Source organism: Sciurus carolinensis, chromosome 10 (genome assembly GCF_902686445.1).
Source record: "Sciurus carolinensis chromosome 10, mSciCar1.2, whole genome shotgun sequence".
Classification (NCBI taxonomy): domain Eukaryota; kingdom Metazoa; phylum Chordata; class Mammalia; order Rodentia; family Sciuridae; genus Sciurus; species Sciurus carolinensis.
Genome location: NC_062222.1, coordinates 135,347,408 through 135,352,328, shown reverse-complemented (window position 1 = coordinate 135,352,328; position 4,921 = coordinate 135,347,408). Strand labels below are relative to the sequence as shown.

The window sequence follows — 4,921 nt, the reverse complement described above, 5'->3', positions numbered from 1 at the left end:
GACTGCCGTCCACGTGATCACTGGGTGGAGCCCCGGAGGCCCAGGTGCTGCAAGCTCGGTCTCCCCTGGTGCTGTTCAGAGGAGGTGGAGCCTCCTGGAGGTGGGGCCTTGTGGGGGAAGTTAGGGATCCCCTTCCTTTTTCTTTGCTTCCTGACGCCCTGAGGAGGCAGCTTCCTGTTCCCCGTTCCACACAGGATGTGCTGTCTCTCCACAGGCCCAAAAGCAATGCGCTGACCAGTTGTGGACTGAAGCCCCGACACTTCAGAATAATCCCCTCCTTTGTTTCCCCCCCCCCCTTGGTATAGAACATTATATTTTTTTCCCATGAAACATTCAAAGTTCATATCAGTGGGAAATAATTTTAATCAAAAAATTGAACATTTTCTTCCTGCAAATCCTGCTTTGTATTAGGAAATGACATTGTGATCCATTTCACTACAAGTAAAATATTACAAAATATTTACAGGAAATATTAAAAATAACTCAAACACAAAAGGCAAGATGAAATAAACTGGGTTTTCAGAAATCTCTACTCCAGGGCCCACAGCACACAAGAAGAGAGTCAAAACAAATAAGTGACTAAGTGTCCCCTGATCACAAATTTCCAAAGACCTGGAGAAGGTGAAGAAACTGGATGAAGATGGTCGTGTGAAAGGAAATGGATGTTAGCAGCACGGCTGCAAAAGTCAATCCATTCTGAATGAAATACCCTCTCATGTGCAGTGAATTCTGAACAAGGCTAAACTTTAGGATATTCCTTGAGCTGAAATTAGAAAACACCCTGACAGTGGAAGTAGCTCTTTCACTAAGTTAATCAGAGCCTCTTGCTCCATGAACCACTGTTGTGAACAGAAGCTGTTCTGGCACCAAAAGCTGTCACCGCAGCCCTTCCATCTCTCTCATGAAAGCGTCATAAACATCATCCTCAGTTTGTACTGAGACAGGAACAGAAGGACCAGATTTGGGGCTGCTTTGGCAAGAGGCACAGCAGAATCGTCCTCTGGCTTTCTTTGGGGAGCAGCGGTAGCCCCCGTATTCTCCCGACGTACCCTCAGTGGGGTGGGCACAAATCGGGTGATCTCTGCCTTGGGATTAGTGACCTGTGGCTTTCTTCCCAACGGTGGCTGCACTCGTGTCACCCGCCTTGGGTCACTGAATCAAGTTGGGTGGGGCACTTAACACCCCCGGGTTCAGCAAGGGAGCCGGAGGGAAAGCCCAGGTGGGGCAGGTGCAAGCGGAGGCACCAAAGGTGGGCGCATCATGCCAGGGTGAGGTGGAGGGGGTCCCCGAGGAGGAGAGCCAGGGGGCAGGCCTGGAGGTGGGCCTGGGGAGGGCCAGGGGGTCGGCCTGGTGGTGGTCCTGGAGGGAAAAGTCATGGTAAAGGCCCTTGGCATTCCAGGAGGTCTCAAAAATGGAGGAGCTGCTGGAGGTGGTCCAGGAGGGAGGCCCGTGGGTGGCCCAGGAGGCCATAAAGAGGAGCGGGTGGTGGTCCAGGAGGGAGGCCCGTGGGTGGCCCAGGAGGCCATAAAGAGGAGCGGGTGGTGGTCCAGGAGGGAGGCCCGTGGGTGGCCCAGGAGGCCATAAAGAGGAGCGGGTGGTGGTCCAGGAGGGAGGCCCGTGGGTGGCCCAGGAGGCCATAAAGAGGAGCGGGTGGTGGTCCAGGAGGGAGGCCCGTGGGTGGCCCAGGAGGCCATAAAGAGGAGCGGGTGGTGGTCCAGGAGGGAGGCCCGTGGGTGGCCCAGGAGGCTCTAAAGGAGGAGCGGGTGGTGGTCCAGGAGGAGGCCCGTGGGTGGCCCAGGAGGCTCTAAAGGAGGAGCGGGTGGTGGTCCAGGAGGAGGCCCGTGGGTGGCCCAGGAGGCTCTAAAGGAGGAGCGGGTGGTGGTCCAGGAGGAGGCCCGTGGGTGGCCCAGGAGGCCGTAAGGAGGAGCGGGTGGTGGTCCAGGAGGAGGCGGTCCTGGCATGGGAGGTGCTTGTATCTGAGGAGGAGGAAGCGACTGTGGGGAGCTGCTGTGAAGAAGCAGCAGGCGTGCCATCAGAACGGGGTCCTCCTTATGCCGCTTTGTGATTGTTTTTCTGCTTCAGAGTCGTCAGCATCATCTTCATCACCCTCTGAAATTCCTCTACCTCCCGTCCTTCCCGGGGATTTCCTGACCCGCATAGGAAACACCATGGCTCAGGGGAGTCAGTTCCTTCCTGTTCTTTTTCTTCCTTGATTTTCCAGGCTTATGGGCAAATCCTACACTCAGACCTGACTTCTTTTCTCCGTTAGTGTCTCTCACTGTCATCGCGGTGCCCAAGTTCATCCCCTCACTTTCTCCATCCGATCCGTCAGTGTCACCGTCATCAGTTGTCATGGTGCTTCTCCTGATCCATGTCCTAGGATAGCCATCATCGTCACTGGTTCTGGAAACGTCCTCGTCATGGCCCGTCGAGCAAGTTCTGGACTGTACGACACGTCTACAGGGGGGATCTAAACAAAGCCCACCTTAGGGCCATACATCTGCATGACCTCGGGAGGAGGTGGACCAGGCGGTGGCCAGGAGGTTTCCTGCCAGGGGGCAACGTGGAACAAACACCATGTCCAAGAAGAGGAAGGATAGAAACTGCTCGAGTCGGGGGTCCACAGGCTGAGGTCTTCCTAAGGATGGAGGGTGACTGGGCACCAGGAAGTGGAATGTCCTGGATCAAGACGTTGGAAGGAGCATGTGGCGTATCTGGCAAAGGAACCCTCTCTGCTTCCACGTGCTGCACATTCTTGACAGCATCAAAATATTGGCTAAGTTGAGCCCTCTTCTGTTCATATTCTACTTCCAGCTGTCTCAATTCTTTGTAAATATCTGGATTCTCTTTTTCATAAAGTAAAATACATTCAAAAGTTTCACGCAGCTCATTTATCTTCCTGTACTTTCTCATTTAACTGTGGCTGTTGCACTGGGTTAAACTCCATTTCATCCAATTTCTCCATGTCCCGGACAATCTGTTTGGGATCTTTCATCTTCAAAACGGCGGCTCGTACCATCACGCCCTGTTTTTTGTTCTTTTTTAATTCTCTTTTTCGGGCTTCCTTTCGGGCTTGGTCTGTAGGGTTCATGAATTTTCCACTCTTGGTGGATGATGTTGATCTCTGTCCCATGTTGACAATGTGTATGGTTCACTTATTCATTTAAAAATGATAATAAACAAACAGTACTGCTGGGCTCCCAGGACTGCGAGAAGCGGGGAGGGGACGATTCCTGGCCACTTTGACTTCGCAGGGGCCTTCGCCTCTACCTTTCGGTCAACCACCTAGCCACCGCCATCTTGAAACCTCCCCCCTCCTCTTTTTAAGTTGATTTTCTCAGGTGTTTTGTTACAGTAATGAAGAGTCACCCCACACAAAGGGCGAGGAGTAACCGTGAGGGGAACTCCTCTGGGTGGAGTCAAGGAAAGGCTTTCCTGAGGCCTCTGCACGTGGCTGAGGTTGGAGGACAAGTGGGAAATACCCAGGTCAGCTACGGGGGTTGGGATGGAAGTAGGGTGGCCAGGCAGAACACAGGAATCCAGATGACAGTGCGTAGCGTTCCATGTAACATCGTCTGGTGGCATGGACATGGCTACCCTAGGGACCTACCCGTGGCTTATCGGATCTTTGGGGTCCACAGCATGTCCTGTTTGTTTGTTGGCTTAGCTTGGCTTTGTGTAAGTACCTGGCAATCCAAGGTGGGAAGGTCTCAGGACAGAGGGAGCGACTTAAGTAAAGCCGCGGCACAGGAGGTGACACAAGGTAAGTGTAAACTGCAGGATGACCAGTGTGACGCGCAGGGAAAGCCTCAGCCTCCATCTGTGCAGTGGGGCTGGTGACGGTGTGGCACCCACAGGATCGCCTGTCTGCAGGTCGAACTGACGTGGGTGAGTGCTCAGTGCCCAGTACTCAGTGCTCAGTGCCCAGTGCTCAGTGCTCAGTGCCCAGTGCTCAGCGCTCAATGCTCAGTGCTCAACGCTCAGTGCAGGTAGACACTACCCTGCCTGCTCCTCCCCAGCAGGCTCCTACCTCCACCCAGTCCCATAGCCCCGTCTCAGGACCCTTGCTGTTGCCTCCTAACTGCCTTCACTTAGGAAAAGAAGGCTCAAATTTTGATCCAAAACCCTTAGAAGTTGGAAATTTTGTTTGGAGCCAGGTTACGCTATTTATGAAATCCCGGCTCTATCTGGGGTGGGGAATATCCCCCAAAGGTGCATGAGTCAAAAGCGCAGTTCCTAGCTCAGCGCCGCTGGGAGGCGGAGGGACTGTAAGAGCTGGCCTAGTGGGAGGTTCCAGGCAGCGGGGGCTGTGCCTTGAAGGAGACTGTGGGCACGGCCTCCTCCTGCCTCTTCCACTTCCTGGCTTCCCTGCAGGACACGACTTCCTCCACCACATACCCCTGGCCAGGGTGTACTGCCTCACCACAGGCCCAAAAGCAACAGGCCAACTGACTGTCGAATTAAACCTCCAAAACTGTGAGCCAAAATAAACCTTTCTTCTTCCTAAGTTGGCTCGTCTCAGGTATTTGTTACAGTAACGGAGAGCCAGCGCAACGTCTGTGCTAGTCAGTGTGCTATATACCAACACTTATGGGACAACAATGACTTGTGAGTGACAATACTGCTGCAGAAAGGCCCTGCGCAAGACCCAGACGCACAGTTGGCTTCTGCAGCAGAGGCCAAGGCAGACCCAGGCTTCCTCTCATGTATTCAAGCTGGCTGGGCAGCCCCCGGGGCCAGGGCCGGTGCATCTCCTAGCTGGTAGTTCTGTCTTCTCCGTGATGACGTTTTTCAGTCTTTCTCTGATGAGTCCGATATCTGAGGTCTTCACAGGTCTATTTCTATCATCTGTTATTTCTGCTGGTTGTCCCTCAGGGAGTCTTATTTCCTTGTCTGCTGGATTATGTAGTTAAATGAACAA

The 4,921-nt window shown here is 53.5% G+C and overlaps 1 pseudogene; it reads right to left on the bottom strand.

Moving 5' to 3' along the window:
• Positions 1 to 876: 876 nt before the first annotated feature.
• Positions 877 to 3,197, bottom strand: LOC124994319 (WW domain-binding protein 11-like; annotated as a pseudogene).
• Positions 3,198 to 4,921: the final 1,724 nt, after the last annotated feature.